The sequence below is a fragment of the Sebastes fasciatus genome, chromosome 12, assembly GCF_043250625.1.
Source record: "Sebastes fasciatus isolate fSebFas1 chromosome 12, fSebFas1.pri, whole genome shotgun sequence".
Lineage (NCBI taxonomy): Eukaryota > Metazoa > Chordata > Actinopteri > Perciformes > Sebastidae > Sebastes > Sebastes fasciatus.
Genome location: NC_133806.1, coordinates 17686475 through 17702756, shown reverse-complemented (window position 1 = coordinate 17702756; position 16282 = coordinate 17686475). Strand labels below are relative to the sequence as shown.

The following is a 16282-nucleotide window of genomic DNA, read 5'->3' as shown; positions in this document are numbered from 1 at the left end:
ATGAGACACTTCATAACACACATATTTCACCACATAAAAACGACGGTATGCGCATAAGGCTCCATAAGGACCAAAAAGGTGCCCAGATTTTTTAAAAGCAGCGATGGTTTAAAGCAGCAGTGGGTAGAAATGGAGCAAATGTGATTAAAAAAAAGTTAGTTTTATGAAAGGCAGCGCTGATCAACAATGAATCAATATTCTGTTACTGTAATGCCTATTTCTCGCCTCAAATGTTTTCAGGAACATCTTGTAGTGTACTGTTTAGCTGTAAAATGAGAACGTTTGTGACCCGGCAGTCATGTTGAGTCAGTTGAGGAAATACCAAGCACCGCCCACCAGCCGGAGCACAGCCAATAAGAACGCTCAATAGGAACGCTCTCTCTCTGAAATGACCTGTGATTGGTCAAAGTAGATTTTTTAAAACCTGAAAACAGAGCCATGAGGAGGTGCAGAAGTCTAGCTTTCTCTCAGAAAACTTGAATTACAATATGCTGAAAGGTTATTATGGAATTTTGATGCCAAACATATACCGCCTACTGCCACTTCAAACTGATTTTCACTCAGATAACATGTCCTCAAACACCCAAAAGTTGTTGTGCTGCCTGCTGCAAGAAGACGCCGCCGCTCATCACAGTTTACAGTAAACAATGTCCCCTTGTGACAAGCGCTGCTCTGAAAACGTTCCAGTCACAGAAATTGAACACAGAAATGGCTGATTATGCACCAGAATCTTTCCAAGAAATTGGCACCAAAAAAACAACAATTAAACAATGAGTGTTTGTCCTACAAATGGTATTTTTGAAACCAGATTGTCAGTTTTTGGATTTGTTAATCTGATTTCCACAATTTTTTAATTTAAAAGAAATATATAGCCAGATTCATCCCTAGATTGCTTTAAAAATAAAAAGCAGAAATAAGGGTCCTCTAAATATGCAGAATAGGCAAAAACACAATTGCAACTATGGCGTTTTTACTTACTGGCACACCGCAAAGAAATATATTGTTTAAAAATAATAAGTTTTGACATTGAGTAAAAAGAAAATGTTGGGTTTTTTTGTGTAAATTTGAAGTCTGTAAATCCTGACGGCTTGTAGAGGAGAGACAGCAATGGAGACAAAGAAAGACAAGAGAGACAAAAACATGGAAATAGACAAGAAAGCGTGGAGACATAGAAGCAGACTGAAAACAGACAGAAAAAGAGGGAAAGAGACAGAGACAGAAACAGTGGAGCGTACAGAAAGACAGAGTGGACAGCGGGGCTTTACTCTGAGTGCTCTCTGTGCTGAGAGTCATTATCATTCTATGACACAGATGAATGGTACATTAGCATAAGGGAGGACCTTACGTGACACATGGCAGACACACAACTAACGCTCCGTTTTATGAGCTTTCTTCCACCAAAAGTGGATGTGACATATTTTTCCTGCCTGCAGCCAGCTGTTTGCTGTTTGCTGCTTGTTTATGTGGCACATTCACATGAGTGCGTGACTTCCAACATCCACGGTTCGTCACGGGAAAAGAGGATACGCCATTGTGCTCAATCAGGCTGCCTCAGACAGACGTTAAAATGGTATGCAGGGTGTGTGTGTGTGTGTGTGTGTGTAGAAGAGAATAAAAGAGAATATAACAGCTCTGCAGAGCCTCACTACACAGTGAGTGTTAGTTAAGAGCCTCTGTATGGACTTGTGGCCTTGTTTGGAGTGTGCCTCATTCTGGTGTGTTGTTTGATGAAGAGGCTCTTAGAAAATACACATATCCACACATACACACACACACACACACACTCACTACAAATGATATCGATGGTTTTCTAGCACACGGAAAACGAGTGGATGTTTGGTGGGTGAAAGCAGCATCCCAAGGTCTTCCATCCGTTGATTGTTCTACGCTCCCGTTAATAATTTCCAGAGTGTATATGTCCGTGACTATTCCTGGCATGTGATTAGGAGTTTTGTGTAGACAGAGCCGTGCGTAGGGGAAAGTCTCTTTACCCTGGCTAAGCTCGGGGTTTCCGGTTCACTCTCTGCAACTCTGCTGAATGAGTGGAAGTGGCTTCTTGGCGTCTTCCTCGTCTTTGTTGACTCACCGGGCAGGCGGCGTGTATGTCCACAAAAATAGCAAGGGGATCCTTTGTGCGTATGAGGTGTCCTCCTGATGCGGTGGCGTAGTGCCACTTAAGCACCTTAGAGCTGGGAATCACTGGGATTGCCTGGCCTATCCATCCACTAATAATTGGATCAGCGTTTGGCCCGGGCCAGGCTGCAACTAACTAATTGGATTAGTGCGTGTGGCTGTGTGTGTGTGTGTGTGTGTGTGTGTGTGTGTGTGTGTGTGTGTGTGTGTGTGTCTGTGAGGGCTTCCCCGGCTTACCGTGTCCCCGGTGTGTATAGTAAAGTTGCTGGAGTAAGACGTGCATCTAACATCACTCTCTCAGCTGTACGGTTGCTGTTGTGACCCCATGACTGGCTTTTTTCCCGCTGCCATTGCAACACCAAACGGGAGATTCCATCAGCAACACGAGCATGACGTCACTGAGCAAGAAGAGGAAAGAGGAAAAGATTAACTTACCTGACAGGATCCAACTGAGCAAGCTGTTAATGAGTGTGTGGAAGGCGCCTATGGAACACCTGAAACTCAACAATGTGTGCCCATTAGCACAATTACGTAACTCAGTCAGTTAAGTTCTACTTGGGAAAACAAAATTGATCAACGGTTTGTTTTATCGCTCAAGAACTGGATCTGCTTTTGTAAGAATAAGATTGTGTTTTGTTCTTTTTCCAAGAATGATTTAATCTTGCTTTAATTGTTAAGGGAATTTCGTTAATTTCTTCTTTTATTGAATGTGCGTCACTAAAACCGAGCCTGGAGGTTGTAGAAGCTTCTCAACCCGTAGAGGTTAAAATCATCAGAATCGTAAAAGGCTAAATTCTCAGTAGAGCTAGTTAAAAAGTCAGACATTACTATTTGGGTACATGTGTGGATTCAGCTTTGTGCCTTTGAGGAAAAAGAATAGTAATAAATTACATGATCCCACAACTTTAGAAACTGCAAGTCTACCTGCCACTGGAGGAATTCATGCACTGGCTGCGCAACTCCAGACACAAACTAATTTCCACAAATGGCAAACAGAGAGACTCTTCTTGTGACTGTGTGTGGTATCAGACGACGTTCCTGAAGGAACAGCATGTTCTTCTGGTCCAGTGCATGAGGCACTGTGGTTTACATGTGTTTGAAAGGGCTCTCTGTGCGACTGTCCTCATATTCTCTACAGTGCACAAACCAAAAACAAAACAATTACGTGCTTAATATGACAGGACCATTGTCCAGCTTTTTTAGTGTTACTCATGTACGCAATAATGCTCTAACTCAAAAAGTCCCCCCTCCCCACCCTCTGTCACCTGAGCAGTGCAACAAAGTCTGAATCTAGTTTGCTCCCGTGTTTGCATGTGTGGGCGAGTAAGAGGGGGCAGGGATGTTGAATGTGCCGATCCATAAGCCCCATCGACAGAAAAACTACTGTTCCTCAACCGGAAAGAGCATTGGAGGAGAAACACTCAAACTGGATGTCCTCAGAGCAGTTCAAACACACACGCACACACGCACACACATACACACACACACACACACACTCTCAGCAGGCAGGCGAACATGTCAATACTGAATTTTGGCAGAAGAAACATTGGAGACAGAGCAAGAGAACTTGTTCTAAAATAAATCATAAAACTTGGCTAAAAAAAAAGTAGCTGTCTGGTTTCTCCTGTACATCACAACTTGGCACTGCAGAATCTGTGTTTGTTAAGTGAAATATTCACATTAACATCTGACTGAGATTTTAGCACAATACTTCTAACAGGGCATTTGGGGAATTGTGTTAAAGGGTCAATTCACCCAGTTTACAAAAGCATATTTTCTCACGTCTCTCTTGTGATATCTGGCCATGCAGATTTGCTCAGAATTTAGGACACCCCATGGATGTATTATAACAACTGCATACGGGACTCCAAGATGACGACCATTCATTTCAATGAAAATTGCTCACCCAGCGCATAACCCAAAAAAGTTTTTCCACTTCTTGGTATGCATTGTGTAGCTCACCGCATGTGCACATTATTTTCTCCCACTCGGAATTACACAAATAAACTTTTCTTTTCTTCCCTTTTTATGAATTTAAAAATCATAATACAGAGAAGAGTAATAACTGACTTTGTTTGCAGTTTGAGTTGTCAACAGTTTTATAGACGTCTGTTTTATAACGGTGGTCTATCTAAAATTCTGTTTGGGCCGCAGGGGATTTTTTCATTGCAATACCACGAATGGCACAAATCTCCATTTCTAGGCTCTAAAGTTTTTCAAAAATACACAATAAATTAAAAAATCATTATACGGAGAATAATACTTGATCTTATTAGAAGTTGGAGGTGTCATCAAATGTTTTGGTCTATGGGGAAAATGCTTTTTGGGCAGAATGGAATTTCTTCTTTGTTGAAGTATCACAGTTGGCCCCTGCGGCAAATTGCCATCAAGGCTGACTGGTGGCACAGTATCTGGCACTGTATCCAGCTCAGCTGAGATTTCTGCCTCCACCCGAGTACAAATGAGGTCAATGGAATTATGTCTGTGAAGCTCAATTGAAGTTAAAAAGTGACACTAAAAGTATAAAACTTTATTTATTATATAAACATTCATTTTAAGAAACAATGTTCCCGTCACTCTGGATAATCCACAGATGATACTGACTACGTTTACATTTTGCAAACAGGAATTTTGTTAAGGATTCCGATCAGCCTGAGCATTAAGTAATCTGAAAAAAATCATGTGCCTCCGTGTCCTCCGGTGCTCCTAATGGCATCTGCAAGATTTCACAGACCGGAGGAAAACAACCAATCAGAGCCGAGCTGGAGCCTGCCGTCTCTGAGAAGTTGTCAATCACTCGCCAGCTCCGATCAAACGGTCAAACTAGGCAGCGCTGATCAAATATGAATTAATATTCTGTTACTGTAATGCCTATTTCTGGCCTCAAATGTTTTCAGAAACATCTTGTAGTGTACCGTTAAGCTGTAAAATGAGAAAGTTTGTGACTCGGCAGCAATATTGAGATCAGTTGAGGATATACCAAGCACCGTCCACCAGCCGGACGACAGCCAATAGGAACGTTCAATAGGAACGCTCCCTCTGAAATGACCTGTAAAGTATAATATGTAAAAACCTGGAAAACAAAACTAAAACTACCTTTAACTAACAGTTTTTTTGTAATTTGGGTGACCTAACCCTATAGATAATAAAGTACCTACCTACCTAGAATTACATCTTACAGCATACTTAGTGATACAGTTTAACTATGATATACATTATGACATAGTAATGCACTAATCGGTTCAGGACACACACACACCAAATAAACACAGAAGAGTGTATGTCCACAACAGAACACACTGTGATTGAATGAGTCCCAGTCAATAGCTCACACTAGAGAATACCAGTCAGATTATCGAGAGCTTTATTGTGTGAGCGTGCATGTGTGCTCGTGTGTGTTTTCCAGCGCTGTATGTGGCTTGTTACTGCAGATCTTTTATGGCATGCTAATTAAACATTCAGCTCTTCATCTGAACCGTCCGAGAAGCAACATAACACTACAGGGAATTCAAACATGAGGCCTCGACGTTCCGCACGTTGCATTTCATCAAAGTCACAGAACAAAAGGATCAAGTGAACGTAACCATGACCCCCGTGACCCCTGACACAAGCTGTCAGTTTAAACCCCGCTCATTCACACATCAATCAAACACCTCCTCCCTCACAGACCACTACCACACACACCTACACATAAGCACGCAAAGACACACCATTCATGTGCGTATTTTACAGTCCATAATTAGGGTAATTAGGTACAGGACTGCACCTGTCCTCTGAAATTCTCATCCAAAAACTACAACCTCAGGCTTTAAATGTACGCGTTATTCAAAGCGTGGTGAATTAATTTAGACTATGTGAGCATAAATGCCTTCCAGCGTGTCAGTGTGTACATACAAGCATGTACACATGTTGTACGTAAGTTTTTAACAGGAGGAGATTTACACAAAAACTAATAAAATAGCCTGACAGTATTTACTTCAGTATTCAGGTGAAGCTACCTACTAGCCAACATGGAAATCACAGGGCTGATATTTCAATATTCCAATTGAGGCATCAAGTTGAGTGATAAACTAAAGGACAACACTGTACTTAGAAGAGGGGAGCTATGAATTAATTTATTTTAGACTGGTATATGAACGGGGATTTTATGTTAAACAAATCTGAGAATTAATCTCTGTTTATTGTGATCATAAAAACGGGTTAAAGTCAGAGAAATGAATAGGAAAATCTATGTGAAAATCATATTACAATTATATATTACAATACAATTTAAAGGGCGAACCTCCCGTGTTGATTGAAATACTTGGCAATCTTGGCTCAAGATGACCTTGTTTACTGTAAAATTAGTGATCAGCGTCTTATTGTAGGTACCGGAAACAGTAAATCTTTGGTTTAAAAATATTTAATTGTGATTTTATTGACTGATACTGTAATTGCGATACGATTTGCAATATTAGAGGGAAAGATCATTTTTACATCATTCTCATTTTCATCGAAAAACATATTTAAATGATTATGTGTGATTTTTGCAGGGATCTGTACCAAACAAAGATGTTTTCTTAAAGCCGTTTCACAGATTTTCATCCAAAAATTCTGCACGGAATTTAATAAAAACAGATTTTGTGGGTTCTTTTGAATGCTTGCACACCTCTGCAGAACATTTGTGCAGGGAGATAAATATTCAGACAGACCTCGATTTCAACGGATTTCCTCCTGCGGAAATATATATGTTTGACCAATGAAATCCTTTCTTCCAACTGATTGCCGTCATTCTGCATAATAATTAGCCATGTGCACAAAGAGTGTATTTTCAGAGCAATGGTTCTGGAATAATGGTCATATGTTTTCCAGGTATTCGATTGTCGGATAAATGGGCTTTATTTCGGTCAAACTGGAAATTTTTTGGACTATTGGTGTTTCAGAATAACAATGCCTTCTCAACACCCAATAATGTACGACAAACACTACTACCTCATCAATCGAATGAAAGAGACAATATATGGCTTGAGATCGCCCAGCAGCTTGGATACAATGAAGATGGTAATGTAGCTGATATGATGCTTATGTTATATGTTGGTCACAGAACGGGGTTAGCCACAACAGCTAGCTTTAGCATCACATTTGGGGTCCGATTAGTTTATCTATTGTGTAGTTAACGTTAGCCCCTTAGACATTCTCTGTTTGAATCTGGATAGGTTTTCATTGTTGGACAGTGCACTATTTAAGAGAAACGCATTGGGCCTCATTGATGAAAAGGAACATGTCAAAGTGGATAAATTGCACTGGACTGCGCACATCGTAACTGCTGACAAATGGTTTTAAGTCTGTAGAATACGATGTGGCGGGGACATTTCTGCAGCACACATTTTGCCTTTAACAGACTTCCTCCTCATCCCGCGATTTGAAAATTGCAGTAGGCCATATTGTTCAGCCCTAGTTGGGAATATAAAATCTGGATGAAAACCAATCTCCATTTAAAAAATATAAGTTCTGTCTGTAAAAAATTGGGAACATTTTTGGGAACATTTGAAAACAACCAACCTTAAATATGCAACAGGGGAAAGCATATATTCAAAAACATTAGTGGTCATTCTTTGTTTAATGGTTGAGCGATGTAAGATTTGACATTTAGTTGAATATATCTGTTCCTTTTCTGCCATCAAGAAAAATTACTTGATAGCTGTGAGGCTGTCATATTTCGAAATATAAACTTGTTTTTTTGGCGTGGGCTGTGTGACATCATTTGGAAAAGAAAACACTTAACTGTTTCTCTCACTCTTGGAAACAGGATGTTTTTAACTATTATCTCTGAAAAGAGGCCCACTGAGACCCCTCATCACTGGCCCGCGTGCATATACATGCACACACATACACACACACACACACATACTCCCACGAAAAACACACATTCACAACTACCTCAAAGACGCACAGCCTTTTGCCATTAAGAGGAGAGCATTAGCCAATGAGAGAAAGCAGGGCGATAGAGGAGGAAGTTAGTGTGGTCACACTGTATGTGTTCATCATCAGCGCCGACAGAAATAGCTCTGTCAGAGAGTAAACAACACATCCCATTCATAAAAATAAAAAACAGCCAGCGAACGCCTACTTCCCTACAGTGCAACGGGAGGCAAAGCAGGAGATAAAGATACAGAGAGAGAGAAATAGACAGATACTGTACAGAGACAGACACAAAGAGAGACGGAAATATAGACACAGACAAAAAGAAAGCGACAAAAGAGTAGCGTGAGACGTGGGGCCGCAGTTAGAGTGAGAAAGAAAGCCTGGTGATGACATCACATCCTCGTCACTGCTGGTTCCACTTCTTTGGTTTGGAAAACACCAGAAACCTACGTCACGTGGTGAGACACCACTTTCCAATTCTCAATCTTTCTCAGTAAGTCAGTCACACACAATGACACGTACACACACTAACTCACACATACTGTATATATACATATGTACTATCACAGTATGTACATCCTGTATAGAGTAACCATCTATAACGCAGGACTCCACGTATACATGCGTGTTAATTGAAGCCACCAGCTGTGTCCCCGCCCACACATTGTGCCATTACACCAAACCACTTTCCACTCACACACACAATCAAACGCACACACAACATGGGTTACCACGCAATGCCAGATAAGGAAATTGTTCAGCGTCGTTCGAGTTACATGCATCTATATGTGTGTGTGAGCACGTGCACGGCGAGTCAGAAAGAGGAAGTGATGCAAGCTGCAGTGGAAGGTGTATTTTTAGAAAAAGAGCGGAAGTGTCCATCTCACTTCTCAGGATTAGCACATGCACAAAATACACACATGCACACACAAGAGCAGACAGTGAAAGTGCACACTTCCTCGCCACAAACACCGACACAGTGTTCCAGCGGTGCATGGTTAAGGATCTTATGCAATGTGTTCAAAAGGTTTAAATAAAGTTTGCAGGTAATGTTCGTCTAACAATGTGCAGCCAGCAGAACATCCATCATGGGATACAGTAGCTTTCGTATGTACGCAGACACGCCTACGCACAGTCTAAACCAACCAATCAGCAGCTCTCTAGTCCTGCTTTCTGAAATAACCCGCAAGACTACCAGGTGATAATAAAGCTGTGTCATTGCAATACTGATGTCATATGACTGTCATGGCACTCGGCACTGAAGACAGAGTGGGTGTTTTCACTTCCATTTACATCACATGGTAACAGGATGAAACCAGCAAGTGAGACTAGAGTGGGCGACGTTGTCTCTACCTTGATCACTGGACCACAAACCCGCTGTCCCCGTGTGACCAGAGAAGGGTTCAGAAAAAAAAGATGGCAGTTTGTCGGGGCGATCCCCGTCGTACAGTTTAAACCTCAGTGCCCCCAGGAGGACACAGAACCGACCTCGTTCTCATGCAACACCAATAGTGAAACTTAGGTGGTACCCAGTCTGTTCTGTGTTTTCATTTTTCACTGAAACTTTAGATTCAGGCCCAAATAATGAGAAGAATTAATAAAAAACTATACAGGTAACTTTACTGTTTCAAAAACTATATTGTTATAAAATACCATTTTCTGAGGCATATCATAAGTTTTTAGATCGATTCCCTGCTTTCCACTTGTTTCCATTCATTTTAAGATAGAAGGTCCACACAGACAACTTGTGCTACAAACTATAGGTTATCTAGAGCTGCAACGATTAATCGATTAGTTGTCAACTATTAAGATAATCTCCAACTATTTAATAATAATAGATAAATCGGTTTGAGTCCTTTTTTAAGAAGAAAAAAAAGGCAAAACTCTCTGATTCCTGAGCTTCTTAAATGTGAATATTTTCTGGTTTCTTTACTCCTCTGTGACAGTAAACTGAATATCTTTGAGTTGTGGACAAAACAAGACATTTGAGGACGTCATCTTGGGCTTTGATCAACATTTTTAGACCAAACAACTAATTGATTAATCAAGAAAATAATGGACAGATTAATTGACATGAAAATAATCGTTAGCTGCAGCCCTAAGGTAATCCATCGCAAAAAATATAAACTGCTTTTTCAAATGAAACATTGGGGTGATAGTGAAGTTACAAGCACGTGCTGCATTCAAGGAAGCGTTGACATCCACGATTTGACATTTAGCTGCTGAAGAGCATTGTTCTACATGTTACGTACGAATGTCAGAAAACCGAAACTGGCGCAATCAGGAAACAACAAGGAAACAGACGTCATGTGAAACATAATATAATCGTGATACAGTAATTTCTTGCATTGAAATGGTTGTTGGATTTCCCCTCAAGGAGTGCTTGAATGCATCAACAAACAAGGAGTTTTCCAAATAGTTCAGTTTCGGAGCTGCATTACATGAGGATGACGCAACGCTGACAAAACAATAAAGACAACTCAGTGTTCGTCATGATGGCTCATGTGTCAACAACAACTTTCAAGTCTCTTTAAGGTGATTTTCATAGTGTAATGAAATGAGTGGAGATCAGTACAAATACATTGTGTTAAAGATGCTCTCCACTGATTTTATATGTCAAAGTCAATTTACAAAACATACATGTGAAAGCAGCTGTGTATTGTCTTCCGTGGCTGGTGGAGAAGCTTTGTCAAGTCTGAGAAAATGATTCAAATAACATCACCCAAGTATCTTAGCTTTGAACAGGAAACATGAAAATACAAACTGGGGATGTGGAGTTTGATAGAAGTGGTCATTTATCTGGCATGGGTGTCTAACAAACAGATACTATAGAGTTGCATTGTAAGTGTAGGATACAGTGTTTTTGGAGCTTGATCCATATTGGGAAGAAACAGTCAGAAATCTCTGTTAAAGCCAAGACACACCAACCCAACAACGAATGACTCTAGAAGCGACGAAGGCCACCAGTTGCATCACCTCACGTCGCCTTTGTCTTAGCCAAAAAGTTGCACTCAAACACACCGCAAAGACTACAGCCGACGGCCATTTAGCACGGACGTTCTGAGCCTGCATGAGAGGAAATAAATCTCCACACAAGCAGGCGGGCGGTAGTCTGTATTTGTCATTCAAAAAGGGACACCAGAAGACCAGCAGGGCGAATATACAAGCTGTTGTTATGATACGTACAAGAAACAAAACAGCGTTTGCCGGCCATTTTCACACCACTCTCACTCTAAACTTCGCTTCGTTCCAGACGGCCGTGTCGTTGTGAAAATATCCGTGTATTGGAATGATCAGATGAGATGAAAATGAAAAATGAGAAGAGCCTTCTGTGATTTTCCTCTTGACTTTACTCGTTGGCTTGCTTTCCTCAAGTCCGTTTCTCTTCTCGTGCAATGATTTGTTTAAGTTGAACCGCCAATCAGAGTGATTTCTCTCACCGACGGGCGCCTCCAACAATTCCAGACTAGAGCCAACGATGCGGGACACACCGAAAAAAGCCAGCGGACGCTCACCGACGGCCCCAAACTGTCCGACTACCAGCCCTAACCTTACCTGCAGCAGTGAGTGACATCAGCAGAGGACAGGAGGAAGGACTGATACCATAAAAAATGGAACTATAGGGCAAACAACAGCATTGTTTTGCATTTTGTGTCTTTTCAATAAAAGGCTACTTATTCAGTCATATTTTCATCATTCAAGTTTTGTTAAGATTATTGTTATAATATCCTATCGTATCGCGATCGTGATCTGAGTGAATCGTCACACCCCTAGAAGGACATCATAGCATGGGAGAAAAAGCGAGAGATAGAGGATGTTTTTTCGACTCCAACCTTCCACAACAAACACACATAAAAACACGCACACTCAGTCCCCCCGCATCCCTGCGGTGTACCTCTGGGGGGGTTAATGGACGCACTCACTCACCCTGATACTTTCCTCCCCCCTTAAGCTCGTCTTCCACTGCCCCTGTCCTCCCACTCCCCTCTTTTTCCCACTCCACTAGTGTTTTCCACCCCAGTGGAAACACGGAGGGGTGGGTGTCAGAACCGCTCACCAGCGTCTACAGTGTACACAGAAAAATGGGTCAGATACAGGAATGGATGAGGGGGGCTTCTATCTCGACCATGGAGCAGTGTACATGCTGGGGGCAGGGTGTGTGTGTGTGTGTGTGTGTGTGTGTGTGTGTGTGTGTGTGTGTGTAGAGGTGACTGGAGCTGGTGGTGAAAGCCCCACGGTGGCATCACCTTCAGGCACAGGCTGCTAGTGCTTCTCTCTCAAAGACACACTTGATGACTATCATCAATATACCTTTAACACATTTAAAATAATTCAGAATCACTATATTTTGATGTTATATGTTAAAAGAAAACCACATTTTAAACAAGTATGGCTGCAATTATACATAAAAAAGAGTGTGAGTGATCTTAAAGGTAGCTGTAATTCAGGACCTCTCATGTGTTACATCAGACTGAGCGGGATAAACAACAACACACTAATATTATCTCATAAACAAGTAACTCTATTTTGACACTCAGGTTTAAATCTGTCATATACGTCGTTATGCGTGTGGGTGTCTTTGTTGTTGTTGTTGTGTGTGTGTGTGTGTGTGTGTGTGTGTGTGTGTGTGTGTGCAAGTGTTTGCATGAGTGAATGGTGTTGATGCGTAGGAGACAGTTACGTGTTTTGGCTTACAACATGGCTGTCGATGGCTTGAGTTGTCATGACGATTTTTAGTAGGACTTCACCATGGTGACCATGACTGGACACACACACACACACACACACACAAACACACACTCACTCACAAAAGCACAATTTGAATCCAGTGCATTAGAATATTTCTTAAATAAGTAAATGACACATTTTGTCTATTATGTTTTTTACTTATTACACAAAAGCAGTTCTGCTGACCCAGTTTATTTAGAGAAGAAAATGGGATTTTTGTCAAAATGTCTCCTGCTGCCACACCATCTATACTGATCATTTTAAACCCAGATCAAAACTGCTTTCAATATAAACATCAGGATATGAATTGGAGGTCTTAACTGGTCCACTTGGTTCCTAGTAATGGAGATCTGACATTTCCATCGTGCTTCTTTTTCGTTTAAACACATCAAAGTCTGTTTCCAGGTCTTGAGGAGTACAACTACATATTTGACAAAAGTTGTATAAAGCCTTTTGTGGCTCCAGAGGGAGCTGCATAAAGCCTGATAAACTGCCTCAAGTGACGTCACTTGAGGCAGAGTCCGTTGGGGCTGAACACTACAAGTTTGAAAATGAAAAAAATGAATGATAGCCGCTCCTCATCTCCGCTTGAATCTAGCGGATCTAGGTTGCATTACATTAGCCGCTACTTGCATGCCACGGCCGAACCTCTGACCAAACTGTTGGCGCTTGAGTTGGATTGTGGGTAATGTAGGCGCCATGTTTTGTAGGGCTGTTCCAAATACCTTTTTTTTTTGGCTCCGGAGATTCAGTAGTAACAGCAAATATTCAAAGCTTCAGCCGGGGGGACCCAAGAATATTTGGCACCCCATTTTAGCATTTTATCCGTCCTAGAGAACGACACCATCGGCGATTAATTAATAGTCAAATATTCGCGTCCAGCCCTAAGGTTTTGACAACAAAAAGACAATGTCTCTGATTTTGCTGCATCGAATTTGATCCTTTATTTTCAAACTGTTCATCGTGAGTCTGACAATGTTATATGACTGCAATACAAAATTGTTGGGAGTACTCTCTTTTTTTGCCTGATTGTGACCGCTCCTGTTTTTTGTCCCATCAGACTTCATTGTAGCAATGTCACCAATAAGCACCCAGATCTTAGCAATGAATGTGGTGAGGATAATTGTTACCATAACTGATATAAATGATTAGCCAAAACTTCAAACCTCATCAACCCCCAACCTCATTACATATTATTGTAGGTTTAACCTTTGCTCCTGTGCTCTGATCTTTCACCTCTGAAGCTACAGACAGCAGTGGGTTAAACCTTAAAGGGCAATGTTTTCAGTTTATGACACACATGCCTACACGAGTTCTGGGTCACTAGTGTATCTGTAGCAGCGTAACTCGCCCCCATGTCACACGTTTTTATACTGCGGTGACAAGAAAGACGCAAGTGTCCTACTGCATAGGTTAAAAAGTCACAGATCCGTTGACCATTTCGACCACGATGCCTCTTTGTGGCACAGAGAGCGACAGTCGCCCACATAGTATCTCCCACATACAGAGGACGCACTCAGACGTCAGCCAATCACACACAACAAAGCTCTGACATCATGGCTGAAATGACAGCTAAGCAGTAACAGCTGTCTAGTAGTTACAGGCCACACCACAGTAGAGTGACGCAACAGTGTGTGTGTGTGTGTGTGTGTGTGTGTGTGTGTGTGTGTGTGTGTGTGTGTGTGTGTGTGTGCGTGCGTGTGTGTGCGTGTGCGTGTGCGCGTGTGTGTGTGTGTGTGTGTGTGTGTGTGTGTGTGTGTGTGTGTGTGTGTGTGTGCGTGCGTGCGTGTGCGTGTGCGTGTGCGTGTGCGTGCGTGTGTGTGTGTGTGTGTGTGTGTTGGCGTGCATGCTCCGTATGAGAGTCTAGGTCAGCAGTGCGTCTGTATAGGATAGACAGCGTTGGTTTGGTCAGCGTGGGAGAGATGAGTCACAAGGTTAAACTGAAGTTGCATTCCAGTGAAGGGAGAAGAAGAAGTCAGAGTAAGTGAGAGCAAAGAAGTCAGAAGTCAGATAGAGGAAGAAGAAGCAGACTTGACAGACAGACAGAGGCAGTTTATGTTTTAGTGATTTACACATCGTCATGTAAATCACATTTTGGACCGAGTAGCCCAGAGCACAGATCTCATGAACTGTGCGATGAGGTTAAGTCCACACAAATGGACAATGTGTTTCCATGCTTTGCTGTGCTACGTGTTCATGTTGCGTACAGATAGTCGTGTGTGAATGGTCCGCTCCGCTGGGGAAAAGAGGGAATCCTGCCCAGACATTCCATGGCACCGACTCCCAAAGAGTTTCCACTACAAGTAAGACACACATACATATACACATACTGCCTCTCAGGATGAATTCCTGTCTAATATACAATGGGAAACAAAGACAAAAAACTTGAGAGAGGCACAGCAGGCACTCTGACAACCTATTGGTATATTAGTGTCATGGAGAGTGGCAGATAAGCACTCAATCGAGCAGTGAACTAGCACATATTACCGCAGCCCGCCTGCACCCAGCATGCAAATCCCTGACAGGACACAGCTCCAAATTGGGCTTCCTATAATGCAAAGTAAGGGCAACCCCCACTGATACAGAAGAAAGAGTTACTTCTGCACACTGAAACACGCTACGCTGAAAACATATGCAGATATACTTATGTTGCGAGTTTCAAAGTAGTCACGCTTCATCACACAAAAGACAAGAAAGAGAGAATTGAAAATAGCCCACTAAACATTTTATTTGCATGCCAGTAGGGTGTTGTCATATGACTTGTCACAAGACTCCAAGCAAATATTGTACAGCAGATAATCTAAACACACTGAAAATAATGAAAAATACTAGGGCTTTCAATCGATATCGAATATTTAATTGCGATTAATCGCATGATTGTCCATAGTTAATCATGATTAATCGCAAATTAATCGCACAATTTTTATCTCTTCAAAATGTACCTTAAAGGGAGATTTGTCAAGTATTTAATTCTCTTATCAACATGGGAGTGGGCAAATATGCTTGCTTTAAGCAAATGTATGTATATATTTATAATTGGAAATCAATTAACAACACAAAATAATGACAAATATTGTCCAGAAACCCTCACAGGTACTACATTTAGCATTAAAAAATATGCTCAAATCATAACATGGCAAACTGCAGCCCAACAGGCAACAACAGCTGTCAGTGTGTCAGTGTGCTGACTTGACTATGACTTGCCCCAAACTGCATGTGATTATCATAAAGTGGGCATGTCTGTAAAGGGGAGACTCGTGGGTACCCATAGAACCCATTTTCATTCACATATCTTAAGGTCAGAGGTCAAAGGACCCCATTGAAAACGTCCATGACAGTTTTTCCTCGCCAAAATTTAGCGAAAGTTTGGAGTGTTATTTAACCTTCTTCTTGACAAGCTAATATGACATGGTTGGTACCAATGTATTCCTAAGATGTTCTAGTTTCATATGATGCCAATATCTTCACTGAGCCCACTACAACCTCCGAAAGATCGATTGCGTTAAAGCGTTAACGA

General features: G+C 41.5%; 1 long non-coding RNA gene across 1 annotated transcript in view; it reads right to left on the bottom strand.

Moving 5' to 3' along the window:
- Positions 1-16282, bottom strand: part of LOC141779103 (uncharacterized) — a 69153-nt gene that overhangs the window by 32502 nt on the left and 20369 nt on the right. The window contains exon 3 of the long non-coding RNA XR_012596195.1: positions 2371-2531. This is a non-coding gene — a long non-coding RNA (uncharacterized LOC141779103). The remainder of the gene's footprint in view (positions 1-2370; positions 2532-16282) is intronic.